Genomic DNA, 25882 nt, shown 5'->3' with positions numbered 1-25882 from the left:
TTATTGCAATAAAAAGAAGTGAAGAAAATGTAAACATCCTTTCGGGAAACTTGGCAGGAAAATCCATGGTCCTCTGGGCAGTGAGTTTGGTTCTCTCAGTGGATCTTGGATTAACCTAGGAATTTAAAAGCCTGTAGTCTATTAACTTGGTATTCAAGTCACCTCCCGCTGCCTCCTACTTTCAAGGTGACCTTGGACACGATTCAGAGTTTTGGTTTTCTTCCCCATAATGGGGAAGAATAATAATACCTACCTCTTAGGTTATGGTAAGAATTAAATGAGATAATATACAGAAATCTTCTAACACCAGGCTTGACAAATAATCAGGTCTTTGTGAATGCTGGAAAGTATAAGTTGCACAACGCTTTGTGTTTATTTGGCTTTTTAATGGGATTTCCAAAATTCTGTCCTATGAGGAAAACAGATGTATTTTAATCTCCTTTCTTTCTCTCCCCACTCTGCAGCTCTCAACAAACACATCTGCATGTTTCATTATAATCGAGTGAGAAGAACACGTTTGGGTGAGAAATATGAAGACAATGGGAGAAAGAAAAGAGAATTTCTGCGTCTCAGCTATGACATTGGTGCTGAGCCTGCAGACAAAATACCTGGATGATGTGAGTAATGCTCTTAGATCAATGTCTGGGAAATAGGAGTTCCCACTGTGGCTCAGTGGTAAAGAACCCAGCTGGTATCCCTGAGGGCTCAGGTTTGATACCTGGCCTCATTGGGTGGGTTAAGGATCCAACATTGCTGCAAGCCGTGGAATAGTCACAAGTGCAGCTCAGATCTGGTGTTGCTGTGGTTGTGGCATAGGTCAGCAGCTGCAGCTCCAATTTGGCTCCTGGCCTGGGAACTTCCATATGCCACAGATGTATCCAAAAAAAAAAAAAAAAAACCCAAGCAAATAAACAAACAAAAAAACATGAAAGTGAGATTTTCAAATGTAGCAAGAGGGAGAAAAACGAGCAGCCCAAATGGTCTGTTACCGCAGTCACCACCGAGATCTCTACAACGATTGGGGGAGGGCTGGTTCTTTATCCAGGCGTGTGGTTGTACTCATTGGAGATAGTCAGCTTCGAAGCGGATGCCCCTTTTGAAGTGCTTGCCTTTAATGGAAGCTGAAATGAAGCACTTTCATTACCGAGGGACAAGCTAGCCATTCGGGGTTTACACTACCACCACCACACCCTCAAGCTTGTGTCTTGGCAAAGTCCTGCTCAACAACGATCCAGCCCCATGACCCTCCCTGCCCATGCAGCAGATGAGCAACAGGTGGAAAACCCAGTGTAGTTAACAGGACAACTGGCCCTAGGGTCAATGGGCGTGATGTAGCAGATTCCCCTGGTACCAAAAAAAAGTGACAGTATCTTCATAGTGTGAACTGGAGCTTGGCACTTGCCATCTGCCTCTTCATGGATTGAACCATGAGCCACTGCAGCTGCCGACCCTCAACACCCCCTGAAAGAGCTCAGGGTGGAGACCAGGAGTGAGGGGCTCTGTGTGCTGGTCTTCAGATAGTTAGATATTTTCAGGAGAAGATTTTATGAGCCCAATTCTTGCATTTCCTGGTATCTCAAAAAGTACTGAAATCCTTCTTGGTGACATCTGCCCCCTTGTGACTAGTAGTGACCTTCCCGAGACCAGCAGCAACCTTCTGTAAAATGTGTGCTTAGTTGCATGTACCTGCCCCTTCACCAAAATCACATATGTAGTAGCCTTCCCCTTACCCCTCTGGAGTAGTATTTCAGAGCAGTCTGAAATGCTGCCTCCTGGACTATAGTCCTCATTTTGCTCCAAAGAAAACTTAGCTCTCAACTTTTAAGTTGCATGTGTTTTTTTTTTTTTTTTTTTTTTTTTTTTGAGTCGACAATAGCATCACTGTGAAAGAAGAAAGGGTTTAAGGCAGCATCCTTAGAGAATAAAATGCACTTCACCTGCAATGGCTCCATGGGTCAGAGACAGAAGCTGTGTTAGCTGTAACAGTGGTTCAATGAACAAAGCTGTCCCCAGATGAAAGGAAACTCAGAGTGTGAACAATGTGGTTGCAGTCAGAGAAAAAAAGGTGAAGATTTTTAAAAATCTGGGTTTCCAGTATCATGGGAGCAGCCAGATCCACAGTGGGAAGCAGGAGCAAAGCAAGGATGTGGCTTCTGCAGTGATTTTCTGCCTTCTCTCATGCAATTTGGGAGACCTGGATGCGCCCTTCTTGTACTGATCTTGGAGCTGAATTACCGTGGATCCTGTAACGCAAGGCAACTTTGTTTTCGCTCTCTGATGGACGGACACCAGTCACTCTGCCTTTCTGTTTCTCTGTTGTCATAAATGATGCTTAGCCCAATCCAAACCTCAAAGTCCCAGAGATCAAATACAAAGTTTAAAAATAAAATGCCTACATGATGTGAAACAGGCAGACCCAGGCAGACCGCTTTATGGTTTTCTGTACATACATTCCAACTGTCCTTTAGAAAGAATTCCACCTTTTCTAATCAGAGGAAAACTGCCTCAAAGGCACAGGAGTGTAGTTTATATTTTTTACCAAATGTTAGAAATCAAGCATCTGTTTCACATGCAAGTTGAAGTGATGGATTGTTATTTGGATCAAAGGGAGAGCAATCGGAAAATTGTAAATGGAGAGAAGCATCAGGTTATTTTGGAAGCAGCTTTCCTGTGATGTCTGGTATACTGGTTTGGTGTGTATCCACGCTAGAAAATGAAGCACACTGTAAGCCAGCTATAATGGAAAAAAATAAAAATCATTAAAAAAAAGAGAAGAGGTTGAGATGTTAAAAATTAATAAGAACCTTTGAAGTAACATTCAAGGGGCAGCCAGGTTCTAGAAGTAGACAGTATCACAAATGGGACTAGGCCTCATCTATCTGGATGTTTCTGGCACCTATGATAGACGTCATACTTAGCGTTCATTGAATTCAGAAAGAAATTGTTTCTGAACAATTCGTGTGCCAGACACACAGTGAGGCCAAACTGTAACTTGCGAGTTGGAAGCAGAGAAAGGTTTATTGCAGGGTCATGTAAGGAGAATGGGTGGATCACACCCCTCAAAACCTCAACCTCCCCAAAGAGTCCCAGCAAAGCAATTTTAAAGTCCGGGTGGGGAACAAGCATCCCAGGGTGTGTGACTGGCTCATGCTCAAGTCTCTTATTGGTTGAGGTTGATGTAGCGGGGTGGTGTCATAGGGGTTCACATTACCCATGCTTAGGTGCCAGAAGGTCTGGGGGCTACATACATATGGTCATCAAGCAGTTGATTTCTTCCATGTGGTGTGGTTTTTAGCATCTGAAAAACTCAGGAAATATGCATGCAGTACTGTTATCTGGGTACTTGAGAGAGGAGATACAGCAGAGGTTATGGGGAAGAGGGGGTCTCTTCCTTAAAGACCCCATAGGGCCCAGCTTGGTTACAATTTCTCCCACACCACATGCTTTTATGTTGTTCTTTTTTCATGGCCATACCCACAGCATATGGACTGAATCCAAGCCACAACTGCAACCTACACCACGAGTGCCACAATGCTGGATCCTTTAAGTCACTGTGTGCCAGGTGAGGGATTGAACCTGAACCTCCACAGCAACCTGAGCCACTGCAGTTGCAGTCTTAACCCACTGCAGCACAGAGGGAACTTCCCACATGCTCTTCTTAAAATGTGGTTTGGATACCCCTCCCATTGGAAGGTGTGGTCTGTGTCCCTGTGCCTTTGCATCTGGGCACTCCTGTGATCGCGGTAGAAGCCATACTATTTACTACCTGATTTCCAGGACCAGGGTGTAAAAGGCTTTCTCCCAATGTTTTATGTACTCTCCTCTTGGAGCCTAGCTGACACGCCGTGAGGAAGCCCAAGCATCCTGTCCTGTGGAGTTAGAGAGTGAGGCCCCATCTCATCACCCTGGTTGAGCTTCCAGCTGACAGACAGCACCAATGTGCAAGGTAGGTGAGCAAGTTACATTGGAATGGAATCTTCCACTCCCCATTGGTAAGGCACAGAGCAGAGAAGCATTAACTCTGCTAAGCAGTGTGCAATCTGCAGATTTGTAAACAAAATAAATTTTTTTTTTTTTTTTTGGTCTTTTTCCAGGGCCGCACCTGCAGCATATGGAGGTACCCAGGCTAGGGGTCTAATCGGAGCTGTTGCTGCTGGCCCACACCAGAGCCACAGCAATGCCAGATCTGAGCTGCGTCTGTGACCTACACGACAGCTCATGGCAACACCAGATCCTTAACCCACTGAGCAAGGCCAGGGATTAAACCTGCAACCTCATGGTTCCTAGTCGGATTCGTTAACCACTGAGCCACGAAAGGAACTCCTAAATTCTTATTTTTAAGCCATATGTTTTGGGATGGTTTAATTTCACTGCATCAGGCAACCTGAGCTTCCCCCCGCAACTGAGTTGATGTTTTGTACAATGAAGTAAAGAGGTGAAGAACAGATACATTTTTTTTCTTAGTTTAACGCTAATGACCTTAAAGTTTCATTCCAGATTTAGAAGTTAGATTTTAGTAGATTATTTTCACAGGGACACAGGATATTTTTGTTTATAAGTTTATTTTCTTCCATTTTTTTCCATGAATATTTTAGAAGGAAATAGAACCAAGGTGAGAAAGAAATGGTACAACAGAGAGGATGCAGTCAAGACCACCACACTCTAAGTGACTTCAAATAATATAATGATTGTCTCTATATTCTTGTGGGATGATAGATGCCCAAAATACAGAATTTAAAACCCATAGTTTTTATTCATAAAGACTGTACAGCAAGAAAGAAGGAGGGACATGCTCACCACCCACAGGCTGAGACCATTGCACTTGATATTCCAAACCATCCAAATTGCAGGCTTTTCCACCTGAATTTGTGCCAAATGTCTCCCATTCCTTGAATCATTCCAAACATTCTTTGTGATCTTCAGGGGAGAAAGTGCTTTTTAGTCATCAGGAAGCTGACTTTGAAATAAAATGTAATATGCATTTGAAAAGAGGTCAGTATATCTTTTAAAAGGAGATCAAATATACCTTTGAAAACAAGGGGAGCCCCAGTATTTGTGCAGAACAAAAAAAGAGTGTGACTTTGAAAATCCATAAAGGAGCCACAATGGCTATTTGAAGGAGAAACAGTAAAGATATCTTTTTATTAATTGAGTTTTTAAACAAATTAACAACAGGAAGTTCTATTGACCACAGAGCCTGGGTTCACATCTGTATTCCCAGGTCTTTGTGCATAATAGACAATCACTAAGAGTTTGATAAAGAAATACTGGCTAGAATTATCCAAGGCAAGAATTCAATATTCACATCAACCTTATGACCTGTGATACTGCTTATTATCAACTATTTCCAGGATGAGCTAACTGTGGTATAGAGATAAAAAATAACTTGCCTTGGGAGTTCCATTGTGGCTCAGTGGAAATGAATCTGACTAGTATCCATGAGGTCACAGATTCAACCCTGGCCTTGCTCAGTGGGTTAAGGATCCAGCGTTGCTGTGTGCTGTGGTGTAGGTGGCAGATGCAGCTCAGATCTGGCGTTGCTGTGGCGTAGGCCAGCAGCTACAGCTCCAATTCAACCCTCCCTAGGGGCCCTCCATATGACGCAGGTGCAACCCTAAAAACCAAAAATAAATAAATAAATAATAACTTGCCCAAAGTCACCAAAGTGAGAAAATAGTAGATCTGGGGTTTGAACCCTGGAAGCTGGATGCCAGAGTCTGAGCCCCCAACTTTTCAGAGATGAGTCTGGAGTTGGGAGAGAAAGGAATAAAAAATTAAGTAGGAACAGGATATGTGAAAAGAGAGGTAGGAGGGACCCATCACCTTGACCATCAGAAGGTTATCAGTGACCTTCTAGGGGCGATTTCAGAAGAAGGTTTGGATTGGAAGGATGAGTGAATCAGAATGAGGAATAAAGGAGGGCACAGGATGTTGAGGTGAGATCTGGTCCGTTGAAACTAGCAAGGAGATAACTTCAGGGATGCAAGAGCAGATAAGGACAATGAGTGAGACAGTAGATGGAGTGAGGTCCCCCCTCATAGTCTCTGTTTCTTCTCAATTGAGAGGCAGGAGCCTCCCTGGGAGTGGGGAGTGTGGGAAATGACTGGGAGATCAGGAAAGGCACTTGGTGAGGAAGATGTCTGGATTCATGTCCTCTGAGAGTTGAGTGGCCTTAAGAGTCTTCTTGGGGATGGAGACCATGAACTAGCAAAGAAATCAAGACTATCCCCTCTAGCTCCTCATAGCCTGGGCACAGGTCTAGTCTACGTGGGTATCTGAAGTTATCAGGAGTTTTTAATTGGCTGGGTAGGCATAATGGAATATAAGGACCAGGATGTAGATGACCTTGGTACAAAGATAATTAGGAGGATTGCTTTTGAGATTCTCATGGTACAGAAAGTTCATCAAGAAGGGATGTAATGTCGAAAGATGAATGGATAAAAGACGTGTGATACTATACACAATGGAATACAACTCAGCCATCAAAAAAGGGGAAATAATGCCATTAGCAGCAACATAGGTGGACCTAGAGATGATCATACCAAGCAAAGTAAGTCAGAAAGAGAAAGACAAATTCCGTATGGCATCACTTACATATGGAATCTAAAATATAACACCGATGAACTTATCTATGGAACAGAAACAGACTGACAAAGAGAGAACAGACTTGTGGTTGCCAAGAGGAGTGGGGATGGATTGGGAATTTGTGATTACCAGGTAAAAACTATTATACATATAGGTTAGATAAACAACAAAGTCCTACTGTATAGCACAGGGAACTATATTCAATATCCTGTGATAAACCATAGTGGGAAAGAATAAAAAATGTATATATGTATAACTGAATCATTTTGATGTACAGCAGAAACTAACACAACATTGTAAATCAGCTGTATGCCAATGAAAATTAAAAATTAAAAAAGGGGAGTTCCCATCGTGGCGCAGTGGTTAATGAATCCGACTAGGAACCATGAGGTTGCGGGTTCGGTCCCTGCCCTTGCTCAGTGGGTTAACGATCCGGTGTTGCTGTGAGCTGTGGTGTAGGTTGCAGATGCGGCTTGGATCCCGCATTGCTGTGGCTCTGGCATAGGCCAGTGGCTACAGCTCCGATTTGACCCCTAGCCTGGGAAACTCCATATGCCGTGGGAGCGGCCCAAAGAAATAGCAAAAAGACCAAAAAAAAAAAAAAAAAAAATTAAAAACAGGAAGGGCTGTCATAGACAGGAAGAACAGGGAGGGTTGAAAGAGAATGGGACCAAGTGAGATTTAAGGGCAGATACAATAAAGGAGGGCACAAGAGAGATTGTAGGGGGTGTGACTCGAGACAGGGCTTCACTGTTACGAGATCTCAGTGTGAGTCAGCCCAGGTGGTACAGGACTTAGGTCGAGGCTGTGGGGACAGCTGCTGACATGCCATCCATAGGATTGTGCAGGCTTCCCAGGGTTGCGCCAGCCTGGGGGCAGGGAGGTTGCTAAGTTCGTCCCAGCATCTTGCATAAGGAGCTCAATGTTTTCCTCCTCTGGGCTTCAGGGAGGTGCCCATTTAGCCAGTAAAAAGAAAAAGTGTAGAGAGGGAATAGGATGGACTGGGAGTTTGGGGTTGGCAGATGCAAACTATTACATTTAGAATGGATGGGCAATTGGGTCCTGATGTATACAACAGGGAAGGTATAGACAGTGTCTAGTCTCTTGGGATAGAACATGATAGAGGACAATATGAGAAAATAATGTGTGTGTATATAACTGGGTCACTTTGTGTTCTAGCAGAAATTGACAGAACATGGTAAATCAACTATATTTTAATTTAAAAGAAAAGGAAAAAAATGCCAGTCATTCCCAAACAACTTTGGATTTATTTGCATTCTGAATTGTAGTTTGGTTTGGTTTGGTTTGGTTTGTTTTTTTGTTTGTTGTTTTTTAGGAATGACACTCTTATGTGAAATATTTTCTTTATACATGCTCGAATATTTTAAAATATTTAACTGTATAGCGTGGAGATCATATGAACCAATTTAGACACTGATTTTACTACCCCGAATTTAGGTTAAATTGTCTGTAAAATAAAGATGCTCACAATACCTATATCATAAAGTAGCAGAAAGATAAACGGAGAGCGTATTTGTTAAAAAGTCTCATAGATAATATCCCCCCTCTTTGGTTCAGATCCCGAGTCCTGATGTTAGAGTGAATTAGTTGAAAATTGCTGGTCTTTTTATTTTCCTGGCTAAATTGGTACCATAATGGAGCAATATCATTAGCTAAGTTTACAATCTATTCAGCCAACCAGCTGTGAAATAATGTGGTGCTTGACGATTTATTACTAATTTGAGTGGTATCTATTATTTCCAATTATTCAAATACAGTCGTATTTAATTAGCATTTTGTATTACACACTGGTTAAACTGACCTGTTTAAAATTTGAATGATTACTTCCAGGAGTTCCCTGGTGGTGCAATAGGTTAAGGATCCAGCGGCATCACTGCGATGGTTCGGGTGACTGCTATGGCATGGGTTTGATCCCTGATCTGGCATGCTTTGGGAGCAGCTTAAAAAGAAAAAAACAGAACAAAACAAAACTTCTATATGTATCTGCAGAGCTGGAAGTTTTCTGTTCTCTTATTGGTTTTCATGAGGACTTTTCCAGGGAAATGTCTTCGTAAGTTCCCTGGGCTGGGGATGTCTCTGTGGTTCTGGATACCAACTGATCAGTGCTATAAGGATTCAGGAAGGAGAGCTGGTGTGCACTGGGGAGGTCTGGAAAAAACCCATCTCTCTTGAGGTGAATGGAGTGGAGAGCTTTGAGGGCAGAAAGGCTGAGCACAGAGATAGGTGTGGGAGCCCAGGAGATGGCAGGAGGCAGTGTGATGGGCCTTTTCCCCACAACTTTGGATGTCCTCAGTAAAGGGACTAAATGAGGGTTTGTCAACTTTGGCACTGTTGACGTCTGGGGTTGGATAACACTTTGTTGTGGGAAGGCTTTCCTGTGCCTTGAAGACTATTTAATAGCATCCTTGGCCTCTACCTACTAGAAGCATCCCCTTCCCAGTCGTGACAACCCAAAATGTCTCTAGACAGTGCAAAATCTCCCCCTTTTGGGAATCACTGAACTAAACCTCTGAAATCATTGTTGGGTTGGAGCATTCGAGAAGCAGAAGAGGCTCATTTTGGTGTCTACCTTGACATAAGGAAAAGAGAAACAAAAACTTGGACAGAATTGCATGAGAAGTGACCATGAAGCAGTGAGGCCCCCAGATATTTGAGATATTGTGTGTGTGTGTGGTGTGTGTGTGTGTGTGTGTGTGTGTGTGTGTGTGTGTGTGTGTGTGCATGGGTGGGGAGGGGAAGCATCACATGTTCTGGTGGAGGGTCACCATGTAACGTTGTGCGGGTTGCAGGCAACTCGGGGCGGGGGAGGGGGGTGTCACAATTCATATTCACAGTGATCTTAGGTTTTTTAAAATACTCCAGACAATATTCTGACAGATAGGGACAGAAACATTCTTGAGAAAGTTTTTTGTCTGTTCATTTGTCTCTCCTCCCCATTCACCTTTTATTTTATTTTATTTTTTGGCTATGCCTGGGGCATGCAAATTTCCAGGGCTAGGGATCAAATCTGAGCCACAGCAGTAACCAGAGCCACAGTGGTAACAATGTCAGATTCTTAACTCACTAATCCACCGGGGAACTCCCCAGTTCACCATTTAAAAGTACCACTTGGGTGAGCTATGAAGCTGTACATGAGAAAAATCACATTTGTGTAAATACTTAGTGAAAGGGAGGTTTGTTGGGAATGGTCAAGTTGACAGCAGAATAAGTGAAAGAGTGAGATTTGGAAGAATGTGTAAAAAATTGTTAATGGTGGAGTTCCCGTCGTGGCGCAGTGGTTAACGAATCTGACTAGGAACCATGAGGTTGCGGGTTCGGTCCCTGCCCTTGCTCAGTGGGTTAACGATCCGGCGTTGCTGTGAACTGTGGTATAGGTTGCAGACGCGGCTCGGATCCCGCGTTGCTGTGGCTCTGGCCTAGGCCGGTGGCTACAGCTCTGATTCAACCCCTAGCCTGGGAACCTCCATATGCCGCGGGAGCGGCCCAAGAAATAGCAACAACAACAACAAAAGACAAAAAGACAAAAGACAAAAAAAAAAAAAAAATTGTTAATGGTGCTTCCAACAGATGTGTAAGCTCTGGGCCCAAGGATCCTAGGGTGACATTCTCGTTATATATCTATGAATCAGATGGGTATAACTTCTGCACTTAAAAACAAGGAAAATCAGTTTAAAATGCAATAAATTTGAAAAGTGCCTTTATAATTAAAATCACACAAAATACCTCTGTGTGTGCAGGTTGGGAGCTTCAAGTGCTATAAATGACTGCATAGAATCAGGATTTTCCCCAAGGGATTCTTTTGCTGGAGAAGTTTGAATATTTCCAGACCCTGTCACAGACTTGCTACAACTTGTCTCTACCAAGCCCAGTGGAAGCTCCTTTACATAGTAATTGACTGAGGATTTTCTTTGGGTCCACAAGCCCCAAGAAGATGTTGCCCTTCCTCCCCTCTTCCCAATTTCCGACTGATGGTTGTGCTAGATTTAATTCCATTTATTTGCAATTTTACTTAGGGATATGCCATAGATTAAATGGAAAGGTGGGTGATGATGAAGATGACACAATTTTCACACCCACAGACTCTACAGACATGGATTTTATTAGATGTAAAAGTTAGTCCATCATAAATCAAATTCACACTCAGATTTCCCATTAGCTCCCAACAAGTTCGGATCCTGCTAAGTGACACAAGGCTCTTGAAGGAAAGGCATTGCCAGACATGGCCATTTTCTCCTCTGACCCATCCAGAATCCTCTATAAGAAAAAAAGGATGGAAATTATTTCCTATACCTTCAGCTCAATCATGTAATGAGGATGGCCTGGCTCCTTTAATACCTGCAGCTCAGAAGCACAGTTTTCGAGGTTTTAAAATGGTTGACCAAGTTTATGAATCCTTTCCAAGGAACCACTGATTTGGATGCCTCGCCTTTTAAATCAGAATCCCAGGTTAATCAGGCAACACAGCAGGATGGATGGAACATGTCTTATTCCATGGGACTTCATAGGCTTTCCAAATTCATTTGTTCTTCCTCTCCTCTTTGATGCCTATACTTTGAACTCCATGCATGTCACATAAGCGGAAGCTACTACTGAAATCTTTCCTCTAAAGATTTATTAGATTTCATATATATGAAATATAAATATATATATAAAAAATATATATGCTTATTTCAGAAAAGCATTCCAAATACAGAAAGGCTTTTGGCTGCTTTCTTTCCTTATCAAAAGATTCATCAGGAAAATAACCCCCTTAAATGGTTCCACGAGTGTTGAAGAGAGCTATTGAACTTGTTTCACAAAATTCAACCCAGCCAGCTGAGAGTGAGGCCAACTTTAGCAAAACCGTACCCTAAGGCAAAGGCTTTCATAATTTTGCACCCAAGAAGTGAGGGAGATTGAATGAACCATCCAGGTAATAGACATACAGGTCAAATCAATGATAGACATTTGAGCTCTGGGAATGCAGTAGACCACGTGGGAGGCAGGAATACTTAGGACTTGGAAGAATAATCAGTTTGAGGTGTTCCTTGGAAAAGCAATACACCTGAGAGTTGCCTAATTGTGGTCTTGAGCCACAGGTAGGAAAGAGACTCATGGATCATCGCTTCCTAAGACAAAACTATGTCTTTGCTCAGAACAAAGCATTGAAAGAACCTCATGGAATCACTCATTGATTCATTCATTCTCTGAGCATGCATTGGGTGTCTAATATTATCCCCTGGTTAGGTTTCCTAATTCAGAAGCTGCTGGGGGAAGGGAGGCAAAGACTAATGAAGAAAGGATATATATTACACAATTAATACTTTATTAGGACCCTGAACTTGGTGCCTTAGGGGTCCCTAGGAATGTAATTTGCTGAATTATCAGGAAGATCCCAGTTACAAAATTGGAGTCCCCTCTGCCTTTTATTTATGCATTTTTCTCTCTCCAAGGGGATATATATATATATAAGGGCAGTAGACGGTGTCAAACCCATCACCTTCATTCCTATAAAATATCTATATGGCAACACAGCATATATAAGATCTAATCCATTTCTTAAATCTCCTTTGATGTATTCAAGCTTTTTTGATAGGAAAGTGGCCCCGAAGAGATCAGAGAGGGATGTGGCCCTTTGTGTCTCCAATGATGCTAAAGAAAGTTGTGATTGGATTTCACAGATGTAGGAAATAATGGAACTGGGCTTGCATGGAGGTTGTTAGCAGATGACAGTGAAGTACAGCTTCAAAGTTCCCTGCGTTTTCACCAGGGCAGAGGGTCCCCACTGCACTTGAGTGGTGGGCTTCAGTGTCTCCTCCGACCACCCCCCCACTCCTCCCACCCCCAGCCCTCTCTTCACCCGTAGCTGTGAGAAAAGCCAGCTCAGAGCCTCAGGACTCCCTGACAACTGCAAGTTTCTCCTTCTGTGGAGAAGTTAGCCATCTAGGTTCTGTGTTTGATACCAGCGAGTGGAGGGTAAGCCCATTGGACCACAGTCTGTCTCCATTTTGTTCTGAACGTTCCATCCCATGGGCATCAAACACATGACATTCTTCAGCCCAGAGGCATCCTTAACTTTGACATTTCTTTAAAAAAAAAAAATTGCTCATGGAGGAGGATGCCTCTAGGCTGAAAACTAGAAAATTAAGAAAAGGTTGGAGGAGAAGCGGCTGAGGATGTATTTGGATAGTGAAGGGCAGGCCAGGCAGAGGGAGAAGGACGTATTAATTCCTCAACAATGGACATTGCTTTGCTCAGGACTTGCAGAGATTTCAATGTATCCAGAGCCTGGGGTCCAAAGGAAACCGTTGTGAATGATGAGACAGGGTGAGAAAGAGGGGCCTGATCTTTCATGGTCCTATAAACAATGAAAGCATTTGGAGATCAAAAGAAGACTTTTAAGATTTTTAAAGGCGTTCCCGTTATGGCTCAGCGGTAATGAACCTGGCTAGTATCCATGAGGATGTGGGTTTGATTTCAGGCCTCACTCAGTGGGTTAAGAAACCAGTGTTGCCATGAGCTGTGGTGTAGGTCACAGACGTGGCTCCGATCCTGTGTTCCTGTGGCTGTGGTGTAGGCCAGCAGCTGTAGCTCCGACTGGACCCCTAGCCTGGGAACTTCCATTTGCTGTGGGTGGGGCCCTAAAAAGCAACAAATAAAATTAAAGAATCAAAAAAAAAGATTTTTTTAAGAAGAAGATGGTCAAGGTCAGAATTCAACTTTGAAACATTACTCTGAGACTGTGAAAAAAAAGAACCTGATAAATTGGTGTTCCCTGGTGGCTCGGTAGAGGATCTGGCACTGTCACTGCTGTGGCTTGTGTCACTGCTGTGGTGTGGGTTGAGTCCCTAGCCTGAGCACTTCCACATGCTGTGGACGTGGTCAAAAAAAATTTAATAAAAAGAAGAATGAATGTGATGAATCAATAGAGGAGGCCAGGATTAAGACACTCATCTGTCTTCTCCTCCCAACTTCTGGTTCTGCTGATTTCTTGTCAAACTCAAGAAGCAAGGACTTAATCCTTACACACAATACTTAGCCAGGTCCCAGAACCCATGTGGTTTCATTCTTAAAAGCCATTGTATAGTTTGTATCATTTGCTTTATCTCTTCTCTGATAAAACCCTGACTTCTGCAGAAAAGCATAAACTTAAAAGAATACTGAACCCAATGTGGCATTTGCATCACTAGAAGCGAGAACCATTAAGGCGTAAGGATAAACATTTGATTTCATTATTATGGTGGTCATCATGCGTGTTTGCTCTAAAAATAAGCATAATTGGGCCATCACATGCATAATTGTAGAGCTATTTTGGCCTCGTACAAAGAGAAAATAAGTGTTAAAATTTAAAGACGTCAATTTAGATTTTAAAAGAAAAAAAAGAACAAGTTAAATAATAGAACACCTGGTCCTTGGACAGAGCAGAGTGCGTCACGTGAATGACCCAGTGTGAGAAACTGTCTCAGAAAACCAACCTTAAACAGAAGGTATTTTGCCAACGATTTCAGTTTCTCAAATTTTCTCTGTGATGCAATATTATCTTATAAACAAAACCTTTTCAAAATGAAGAGAAATGCTCTATGGACTTGCAGTATGCTTCAGAATTCTTCAAAATTATTTTTTAGATTCAGGAGCTTTTTCTTTCTTGGTGTCTTTACCTGAGCAGGTGAATTCCAGCAAGACCCGGTGTCCGCTGACACGCAGGCAGTACTCGCCACAAATCTGACCACGTGGCCGCCTCATTCCTGAAAGGGGGACCAAGTCTGCATTCTGGGGGGTAGGACCTGGGTTACCTATTCCAAGATTCTCAAGGATTTCAAGAGCCCAGATGTCACAGAGTCCTTGATTCTGTCCAGGCAGCGGGAGGAGGCTCCCACTTATCTCCCACTATGCTTTGTTCCCAAGCATTGGAAGTAGCGCCACCTCATAATCCTTGTCACAGGGCAGCTGATCTGGCAATGTTAGGACACCAAAAATCCCAGGCAACAATTGCAAAAACTGCTAAGTGGGACTCCATACAGCTAAAAGGCTTCTGCACAATTGTGGAAATAGCAACAGAATGAAAAGGCAAACCATCCATCTATTTGATAAGGAGCTCACATCCAAAATATATCAGAAACCAACTGTTTTTTTTCCAGCCACGCTCACAGCCTACAGAGGTTCCCGGGCCAAGGATTGAACCCAAGCCACAACAGGGACAATGCCAGATCGCTAACCGCTAGACCACCAGGGAACTCCCCAACCATTTTTTTTCTTTTCTTTTTACGGCCACATTCATAGCATAGGGAAGTTCTCAGGTTAGGGGTAGAATTGGAGATGCAGCTGCTGGCCCACACCACAGCCACAGCCAAGGCAAAACTGGATGTGAGCCATAATCTGTGCCTTATTCTGCACCTTGCTGCAATGATGGATCCTTAACCCACTGAGCAAAACCAAGGATCAAACCAGCATCCTCAGGGAGATTACGTTAGGTTCTTAACCCATTGAGGCACAACATGAACTCTACCAACCAGTTTTTTTTTTAAAAAAGGTAATTCCACAAATCCTCCAGGAGCTGCCACTGCATTCCCAATACAGATACTCAGAAGATGTTAATAGGATGTTTTCAGGCTCTTGATGCCCGAGGAGCTGGTAGTGGGGAGATATCTGGGGCCTGTTTGGGACATGAAGGATGGAGGCGTATAGGCTGCAGATGGAGGAGGTTTCCAAGGCACAAGCATTACTATCCTACTTACAAGGCAGCAAGGAGGACCTTACATGCCCTGAGAAGCATCAGGACAGAACAGGAGAAGGATCTGCAGACCTAAAGCAAGGGAAAGACAGGGGCTTTAGAGCATCCGGCTCCTCCCCTTTCCTCTTTGCCTGGAGTGGGGTCCTGGGGAGTGGAGTTGGCTTATATCAAAAGACAGCGTTCATTTCTGGATGTCCCCATATTGTTGTGGGTGTGCTAGTGTTGAGAACAGGCTTGAGAAGGCTCATTACAACATTATTGGCCAGGGCTGATGCGACTTCCCTGAGAGTACTTAGAGAAATGACCACAAGTACTATGATGAGGGGGAAAGTCAGAATGTAAATGTACTTGACTGTACTTGAGAAAACCCCAGTGTAGAAATCACATATTAGGCATGTTGGTTATTGGCAGTTTGGCCTTTAATTTCTGCAACGTGGCTATGACACATTTTCTCAATGACCTCAAGATCCTACATTTTTCTGGTCAAGGAGGGTTTTATTCTTGCCTGAGTCATCAGCAGTTGGGAGTTCTCTTTGTGGCCCAGTGGGTTACAAATGCCACTAGCATCCATGAGGACTTGGGTTCGATCCCTAGCCCTGCTCAGTGGGTTAAGGATCCGGCATGGCTGTGAGCTATGGTGTAGCACAGATGCGGCTCAGATCTGGTATTGCTATGGCTGTGGTGTAGGCTGGGAGCTGCAGCTCCAATTTAACTCCTAGCCTGGGAACTTCCACATGCTGTGGGTGCAGCCCTTAAAAAAAAAAAAAAGGCATCCGCAGTTATTTTTATCACCGTCTGAGGCAGTCATTGTATTAGCATTTATTTGCCCAGACAGATTTCTGGAAATGGTTGCATCAAAGGGTATGTTTCCAAATTAGAATAAAGCACCTAAGGAAAGAATCTATTACCGTTACTCAATATTTTCTTTATGTTTATTATCAAATGGCATGATTATCTTTGGACCAACACCATCAGGCTTTAGCAGAGGAGATGTGTAAATGAACCTGATAACAAATGTCACACAAAAAAAACCAAAAGTTGAAAGTATATTTAGCAACTGCTTGAGAACCATAACCCTGACCTACCCTAATGGGATGTCCAGTGGTTGCTTCATCCATTATACACTGATGTCAAAAGGACGCGGATGGACATGAACTCTGGGGAGGCCATGAATGAGAATGGGTGTTTTTTGGATGAAAGACGTTATATTTGGAATGGGTGGGCAATGGGAGCCTACTGTACAGCACAGGGAAATGTGTGTGATTGGGTCACTCTGCAGTACAACAACTTGAAGAAACATAAGTCAACTACACTTTTTTTTTTTGCCTTTTTTAGGGCCGCTCCCACGGCATATGGAGGTTCCCAGGCTAGGGGTCTAATCAGAGCCGTAACCGCCGGCCTACGCCACAGCCACAGCCACGCGGGATCAGAGCACGTTTGCAACCTATACCATAGCTTACGGCATCACCTACTGAGCAAGGCCGGGGATTGAACCTGCAACCTCATTGTTCCTAGTTGGATTTGCTAACCACAGAGCCATGGTGGGAACTCCTAAGTCAACTATACTTTAATAATAATAAAGAAAACAAAACAAAAAAGAGTCTTTGGAGTTTAGGAGTGTGTATTGTATAAAGCGTAGAGTCCTGCATTCAAATCCTCGTGTTAACTCATTAGCTGAGCTGCTGAGTGGTTTGACATCAGAGCCCGTCGTCACCCTGATTTCTAAAACTCAGACGACGGTTCTCTCCTTCAGAGATAGTTGAGAAAATTAAACGAGATCATCCATGAAAATTGATAGGAATATGCTTTTCACATGCTGCTCCGGCAACATGGGCTCCTGTTATTATTTTTGTCCATATTGTAACCATATTTTGGAGCCACAAAATCCCCATGGAGTCTCTAACACAGAGGCAGATTTGCATGGCAGAGAAAGTCTTTTTCTCTGAAAGTGTTTGGAACATTGTATACAGTTTGGGCCAGTGCTTCCGGGTTTCATTCCTTCGGTTGTTTGCTGTTTTCCAGCACGCTCAACTCCCGGCGGAGACCCCCATGAAAGGTTTACTTTACTAAAGTTTCCTTAGGTTAATTTATCTCACAAGGGTTTCCTGTTGACATCATTTCTTTCTGTTCGCTTAGGTACCAAGAAGCTTGGGTCTGGAAATAACAACCACCCATTGACGAGTCTCTAAGTCAGCCCGCTTCTGGAAAAAAAGGCAGCAATATTTCTAACACCATCGTCCCAGCTTTTCTCTTAATTAAGAGTATGCTCCCTGACAAGTGATGGTGGTTGGGGATAAAAATCCATTAGCAAAATAAACAAGCCAATAAACTTCTATTAGGCCCCGAGGAGACCTTCCCCCCCCCACTATGTGTTCAAAATTGAAAGCTGATTGCAGCATCATCTGTAATTACTGGACCCTGTTACACAGCCAGGCACTTAAAGGACTTGCTAAAATGGAAAGGATTATCCGTATAGCCCTGGTTAGAGCTTAGTGGAAAATGCACTTTCTTAAATGCACTGTTCTTAAAATAGCTGCGGACAGACTCTTCTCCAGCAGGGAGGCAAAGGCAGAGTGTATCTAAGTTGAAGGTGGCCGGTGGCAGGGAGGTAGTGGCTTTGGTTTTCTCATAATTTTCAGGCCATCATTGTTCTGAATGGACTGTGTGGCTTCAGTCTCAGCCCTAATGGCATGAACTGAACCATCAGACAGTATCGCCAAAAAAGGATGAAGAATGCTACACTTGGAGTTCCCATCAAGGCTCAGTGGTTAACAAATCCGACTAAGAACCATGAGGTTGAGGGTTCGATCCCTGGCCTTGCTCAGTGGGTTAAGGATCCGGCGTTGCCATAAGCTGTGGTGTCGGTCACAGACGTGGCTCGGATCCCGCGTTGCTGTGGCTCTGGCGTAGGCCGGCGGCTACAGCTCTGATTAGACCCCTAGCCTGGGAACCTCCATATGCCGTGGGAGAGGCCCAAGAAATGGCAAAAAGACAAAAAAAAAAAAAAAAAAAAAAAAAAAAAAGAATTCTACACTTCATCCAAGGAAAGTATTTCTAGAAGCCCATTATTTATGTGGAGTTTCAAAGCTGCATGGAATACAGTCATTTGGGGGTGGCTTAAGCAAACAGCTGCTGTTTCTCAGATGGAAGACCATCACAAACCCCTCCCCAGGAGAGATATCTGTCCCCTCTCCCGGGGAGGTCCATGGGGACACAGCCCACCCATGGTCACCTTCATAGGAACACAGGGCAGCAATTAGAAGACAGGGCTGCCTCAGGGGACGAGAAAGGCAACCTAGGACCTTTGTCTGCCCGAGAAAGAGAGTCTGTAGATTATTTGGGGGCAAAAACAAGACTCTCGATATTCATTGGCTGGATCAAAAACAGCTATATAACAGGATGGGGGGAATTAGGGTGCCGTTATCCTCAATAACCTTGGGAAGGTGCAAGCACAGACTTTCTTTCGCAGCTCTTAGGGAAAACATCATCTGCCCAGAGACGATGGAGAGATTACCCAAAGTCTGGATCCAATGTGCAGACTGAAATATTTTTAAGTTATTTACACAAAACTTCTTCGATACCCCCAAAATAAGGGTGGGGAGAGTTCACAGGAAAATCTAGATTTCTAGATTCCTTTGAAATCATAGGCTCAGGAGCCCCAAGTCCACCTCCTCATATGACATTTAGCCAGGACTGGGTCTCAAGCCTCTCTTCCCCTTTAGATGGTATGTGGTCTCTACTTGATACACTTGGAGGTGGGCAAGGTGGGTACCAAACCCAAGTGTGTCTGCTTGGTGCTCAAAAAGCCAATACTCCAGACACAAGTGTTGGTGGAAAAGGAAAAGCTGCTTTAATCAGGAGGGCCAGCAACCAGGAAAGACTAACTAATGTCCTCAGACCATCTCCAAGGTACCAGTCAGGAGACAAAGTTTGTTTTGTTTTGTTTTGTTTGTCTTTTTAAGGCCACACATGAGGCACATGGACATTCCCAGGCTAGGGGTCAAATCAGAGCTATTGCTGCTGGCCTTTGCCACAGCCACAGCAATGCCAGATCCAAGCCACCTCTGTGACCTACACCACAACTCCCGGCAACACCGGATCCTTAACCCAGCAATCGAGGCCAGGGATCGAACTCACGTCCTCATGAATACTAGTCAGGTTCATTACCACTGCGCTGCAATGGGAACTCCGTGAGATAAAGTTTTAAGGGCCATGGAAGGGAGGGGGCTGCAGGGGTTATGACTGGCTTATGCTCAAGTCTCAGGTTGGTTGTCATGAAGCCTTTTACGGCCATACCTGCGGCATATGAAAGTTCCTGGGCCAGGAGTTCCCATTGTGGCACAATGAAAATGAATCCATCCAACTAGCAACCATGAGGTCTTGGCTTCGATCCCTGGCCTCACTCAGTGGCTTAAGGATCCCACGTGGCCCTGAGCTGTGGTGTAGGTCACAGACACTGCTTGGATCTGGCGTTGCTGTGATGTGAGCCTGCAGCTGTAGCTCCAATTAGACCCCTAGCCGAGAACCCCCAGAGGCCTCAAGTGTGGCCCTAAAAAGCAAAAAAAAAAAAAAAAAAAAAAAAAAAAAAAAATTTCTCAGGCCAGGTGTCAAATCAGAGCAAGAGGCCCACACCACAGCCACAGCAATGCCAGCAACCCAGGATCTGAGCTGCATCTTCAACATATGCTGCAGCTCATGGCAACACCAGACACTTAACCCACTGAGCGAGGCCAGGGATTGAACCAGAGTCCTCACAAACAAAACATCATGTCCTTAACTTGCTGAGCTACAATGGGAACTCCAGAAAAGCTTTTTATTTTAAAGGACGATGACATAGGGGCTTGTGTGCTGTTTCAGTCCTCCTTTTGCTTTGATTCCTCTCCACCTTGAGGGGAACATGTTGGATGAAAAAGGAAATTGCATTTTGGGTAGAGAGGTTGACCATAAACTCAGCAGAGGGGCTCTTTAAACTCAGAGGGGCTCTAGATTCTTGTTCTATGGCTTAATCACTATTGTTTGAGTTGTTTGTTATAGGTTAAACCTCCTACAGGATACAGATAGGGTTTTTTTCATTTTGTTTTGTTTTTTGCTTTTTGTTTGACCTTGGATGTAAAACATCTTTACTCCTGAAAATGTAAGAAAATCAGCAAAGTCAGGAAGGCAAACCTATAATCTCATGATGATCACACTCTCTGGATCAAAACAAGACACACGCATCATGCTGTATCTTCCCTCAGGCTTCCTCTTGATCCCTCCAATCCCAAAGGAGAAAAATGGAAACTTTAAATAAATGCCAATGCTTAGCTTTAAAATCCCTCTTTTCCTGGATAACCCTCTGCCTAGGGCCGTTGTCCTAGAGCTCCTGGCAAGGAAGAGGCAGCCAGTTAGCTGTTCCCGAGGATGAATAAGCACGCTGTTGGACTTCCCACACTTCTCAGGTGAGAAGCTGGTGAGGATTTACAGGTACAAAAACATCGCTCATGAGAATTCCCGTGGTGGCTCAGTGGGTTAAGAACCTGATACAGTGTCCTTGAGGATAAAGCTTCCATCCCTGGCCTCGCTCCGGGGGTTCATGATCCTGTGTTGCCGCAAGCTGCAGTGTAGGTGGCAGATGTGGCTTGGATCTGGTGTTGCAGTGGCTGTGGTGTAGGCCGCTGTAACACCAGATCTGAGCCCTCACTTAGGAATTTCCATATGCCGCAGGTGTGGCCCTAAAAAGGAAACAAAAAAAAACAAACAAAAAAACCCCAAAAAGTCCTTCGTTCGCCTACTTTCAGGTTCGAGGTACTTTGAAAGATTAGCCTGCTTGGCTAATCACGTTTTAACAGCATGATAATCTTGTACAATGACAGGCGGATCTTCAGAAAGGCAAGAATCACCAAGCACTAAGATTTGGTTCTGAATAGCAAGCAATTGATGAATGAGGAATAGCTTTTTCAGGGACCCTCACGGGCCACACAAAGGAAACCAGTTTCAGGGCTGATAAGGACAGGACTCTCAAATCATTGAGGGCGATAATGAAGTGGCCTTTTCAGAAAGTTTGTCTGTTCACACATGCTCTTTTGAATATTTGAGTTAAAAGGGAAAAAAAAAGAATAATCTAGAGCAGAAAATACAGACGCTGACTCTAAGACCACTTTTAATGTCAACCAACTGGAAACCCGAGGCTCAAATAAGCCACTTGAAACTTTAATTTAAAGTACTATTGTAAAAATGTGCCTGGGCTTGACAAAAGCTTGAAAGGTATTTTGCTGAGTTTTGTGCTGTTTATGTCGATGCATTGTTGAATTTTGAGGTACGTAAATCTGCTCTCTGTGAGGATGGAGGCTGTTTATTTTTTTAAATGCCCTAACAACACACTGGTACAGTTAGAATGGGAAGAAGCACGTTGGCCCAGGATACACTCAGGTCAGAGGTAGAAATTGCTTCATCTCTAGCCTTTACTGGGACCATCACAAAGTTAAAAATGGTCACCTCACCCTCTTAAAAAAAAAAATGAGGCTTCAACTCAACAATTAGTTCATTACATTATTATAGGCAAACAGCTCTATGAATGACATTTATTTCTGTGCATTCAAATTATTTGGCAGCAAACATATTATTCAATGTAATAACTGAGTAATTGCTTGAATCTTTGTAACTGCAATAGTTAGTTATGTTTGCTTCATGGGGTTAAAAGAGTTTGGGGACTGCAGCAGTCAGCAAAGGCAAGCATATAGGGAATAACAAATAATCCTCAAATCACAATGGCTTAACACACACCACATCACAATAGCTAATTTCTCATATACTGTGGATGCCTCTCTAACTGATCTCAACTCGATGGCTCTGATGTCCAGGAAGCAAGAAGCAAACAGATTCAAAGACAGCAGCCAGACTTTGTAGAGTGTGGTATTTTTTGAAGTGGTCTCCAAACACTTCAAGAGAAACTGTAAAGTTCCTTTGATTGTGGAAGAACACCCTTTGAGGAAGGAGGGTTACAAATAATCTATGGATCACACTGTATAGGAAATGGAATCTACTTTGTTTTCTAAAATGACCTTGCTTTTCTCCTTCAAGTCTTGAGAAGATACAACTTTAGGGACCATCTTTAAGAAAAGGGTTGAAAATGACAAATTAAAATCAGGAATGGACGTGTGTATTTACTTAGGAGGAGAACATTAATCACAACAGGTTAAACATTAGTAAAAATTTCAGGAATCGAAGGCAAGCAACAGCCTGACACACCTCTATAATACCGTTTTTACTTGTATGGAGTATTCTTTGAGAGCTTCTTTACGTGAGAGTGATGCTGAAATCTCGTTTTTCTGGAAAGATATAAAAATCAAGCATTCCTCTACTTCTTCTTCTTTTTTTTTTTTTTTTTTTACAGCAACACCTGCAGCATATGGAAGTTCCCAGGCTAGGGCTCAAATCAGAGTAGCATCTGCGACCTATGCTACAGCCACAGCAACACAGGATCCTTAACCCCCCTGAGCAAGACTAGGGATGGAACCCACATCCTCACAGAGATGTCGGGTCCTTAACCCACTGGGCCACAGTGGGAACTCCCTCCTCTACCTTTTTTTGATATTGATACTTCTGATGCTGAATCCATGTGACATACCTGCTATTTGCTGTATGGCTTTATATTTTCTGATAAAAGTCTATTTTGTGCGATTTTCATCAAAGAAGAAAAAACATGGGATGTGTCGTTGGGGTATATGCTGTAGAGGGAGGTGAACTCCTAGGAGAGAGAATTTACATGGTGATTAGATGTCCAAGAGGATCGAAGCCTCTACCTTGAACATTCCTTGCCTGATAACTGGGAAGGACACCCCCCACACACCCACACTTCATGTACCCAGTCCCAGTGAGAAGACCCAGGCTTCTCTTCCAGCTCTGCCTAGTCTGTGTGGGCTCATGCCCAGCCACATGGCAGATGGCTGGGAAACAAAAGGGTCCTTCCGCCCAGGACCCACATGTGGCCATTACTACCCTTCCCTCAGTGCCAGGAGGCATGAGGGAGTCCACGTGGGGATGGTGAAGAAACAGGATGGGTCCCAGGCTCCTTCTATTTTCAGACTCCCAAGCCATTTGAGGGGTTCATCACCTTAGGACGGCTCATAATCTTGTCTGCCTTTCTCTCTGACTCTTTCTTACCCGCCCCGGAGCACAGGGAATCCTTACTCCAGGTAAACAAGAGAAACTCCTTCTGACAAATCACATTTTCTTCTTTGCCTATCGCTTAGACCAGAACCTAAAATCTGAAACTCAGGAGAACAGGATTCTTAAAACTCAGTGCCCACCTCTTCCCCCTCCCCATCCCAACCCCAGCTTTGTATTGTCTCAAAGGTGTTGGCTCTGGAGTTCCCTGGTGGCCTAGTGGGTTAGGAATCTGGTATTGTCACTGCTGTGGTGCGGGACTGATCCCTGGCCTGGAACTTCCACATGCCTTGGGTGTGCCACCCCCCAAAAAAGCATTGGCTCTGCCTTGAGTTTAAAATTTCTATGATGAATCTCAGAAGCTGGCCTTAGAATGGATAAGCAATGAGGTCCTACTGTACAGCATAGGGAACTCTATCCAATCTCTTGGGATAGATCATAATGGAAGATAGTATAAGAAAAAGAATGTGTATATATACATGTGACTGAGTCACTTTGCTGTATAGCAGAAATTGACAAAACACAGTACATTAACTATACTCTAATAAAAATAACATATTTTAAAAAGACAAGGAAAAAAAAGCTGGCCTTAGACTTGTTTGCTTTTTATTTTCATTTCTTCTGTAAGTGTTGTCATTTGGGCAACAAGCCAGAAATGCCCCAGCTGCCTTGTTAGAAACAAAAGTACAAAGGAATGTGGGGAAAAATGCGTACCTGGTTTCATCTTTCATATCATTCCCATACAGGTGCAGTTATGCGACTATAGAAGGACCACGAAGCCTTGGAAGGCAGCCAGTTCCAAAAAGGTTCCACAACCCAAACCCAAATGCTCTCCATCTGGGTGAGGCTTGGTTGATTTCAGTATGGCTCCCCCAGGCAGGAGACACTGTGGTTAATAGAAAAATCAGCCTATAAGGGGAAAACGAAGATTACTCCCAGAGAGAAGGCAAACGGAATTAAACAAGCCTCTTCCTTCCCTAGTGTGTGTAATATTCATTTAAATATTTACTTAGAGCAAATACATTTTAATGAATTTTCGGTTCGAGTTAAATCAACTCATTAAACCACATTTAAGAGATGAGAAATATACAATCAGCACTGGGAATAACTTACTAATTTCTGAATCTGATTGACTTGAACCCAGAGCAAAAATGGTCCATGAGTGGGTAGTGGTCTTAGAACAGACAGCCCCTCATAGCGTATAAGGGATTTTACATCCATAACTGAGCAAAGCTGGGGTGATTCACCCTGGCATTTTTCAGGTAAGGAAGGTGGAGCTCAGAAAAGCTGAATACCCGTGGGGATACTCAGCCAGTTAAGCAAAATGATATGACACAGAAGCTTTTCAGAACCAGAGTCACTGCCCCCAAGAGGGAAACTCACCTACTGGAATATTCCGTCTCTATAGGACAAACATTCCCAACAAGATCTATTTTCTGCTCTTTCTGAACCTTAGAAATTGACCTTTGTCTTCTGATTTCCAGTTGGGTTTGGCCAGTGGGCGGCATCAAGCAGACCCCAGAAAGCAGGAGCAGATAGATGTCAGGATATTTCCTTCCTGCCCTTTTTCTGATTTGGCGCCAAGACTGACAGTAAGGATACCTCTCTAGGATTATATCTCCTAGTAGATTATTGCTTCTCCAGTGCTCCAGCCCTGAGTTCTGATGACCCTGGCTCCTCCTTGCGCCCTGTCAAAAATAAATGAAATTTACTGCATGAAAACGCTAATGATAAGAATGCTTATACGGAGTTCCTGCTGTGGCTCAGCAGGTTACGAACCTGTCTAGTATCCATGAAGATGTGGGTTCAATCCCTGGCCTCGCTTAGTAGGTTAAGGATCCGGCACTGCTGTGAGCTGTGGTGTAGGTCTCAAAAGAGGCTCAGATCCCTCATTGCTGTGGCTGTGGTGTAGGCCAACAGCTGCAGCTCTGACTCAACCCTGAGCTTGGGAAGTGTGGCCCTAAAAAGCAAAGAAAAAAAAACAGCTTATAATAAAAATCTATAGAAAAAAATCTTAAATGTTGCCTTTGTTTCATCAGACCCAAACTTATTTAAGTAGTTATAAAAAAATAGCACCACCATATCTACTGAGTTTCAAAGACCTGGCTATCGTGTTAAGATAAATAGAATTTCTCCCTATTTTCTTCCTCAGAACTCAAGAAGACACAGTTCTGTCTCCAAGAAGGTGTTGCAGAAACCCAACTAACCAAGCCTGTTACCCCAAAGCTTATTGTGAGAGCCATGATGTATAATAGGCAGCTTTCCCAAGGTTTGTATTTTAGAACATTTGTGGGAGTTCAAACCCTCTCCAGAGATAAACTCCTATGGCTGGAATAAAAATTGCCAGATCTTTATCACCCCTTCCATGCCACTACAATAGTTTTTTCTTTTCTTTTTTTTTCTTTTTTTTTTGGTCTTTTT

The 25882-nt window shown here is 43.5% G+C and overlaps 2 long non-coding RNA genes across 2 annotated transcripts in view; one reads left to right on the top strand and one right to left on the bottom strand.

The window, feature by feature from the left end:
* The first annotated feature begins 505 nt into the window (after positions 1–505).
* LOC102165372 (uncharacterized) lies at positions 506–24324 on the top strand. The gene is made up of 3 exons (XR_002338810.2): positions 506–617; positions 3836–3946; positions 24208–24324. It is a non-coding gene; the product is annotated as an uncharacterized LOC102165372 (long non-coding RNA).
* A 960-nt stretch (positions 24325–25284) lies between these two features.
* Positions 25285–25882, bottom strand: part of LOC146396532 (uncharacterized) — a 213513-nt gene continuing 212915 nt past the window's right edge. The window contains exon 3 of the long non-coding RNA XR_014827373.1: positions 25285–25421. This is a non-coding gene — a long non-coding RNA (uncharacterized LOC146396532). The remainder of the gene's footprint in view (positions 25422–25882) is intronic.

This window comes from Sus scrofa, chromosome 14 (assembly GCF_054392235.1).
Source record: "Sus scrofa isolate SSC_HxYL_T2T_F1_AM1 chromosome 14, Sscrofa_HxYL_maternal_Yorkshire_Landrace_v2.0, whole genome shotgun sequence".
Lineage (NCBI taxonomy): Eukaryota > Metazoa > Chordata > Mammalia > Artiodactyla > Suidae > Sus > Sus scrofa.
This window is presented reverse-complemented; position numbering and strand designations above follow the sequence as displayed.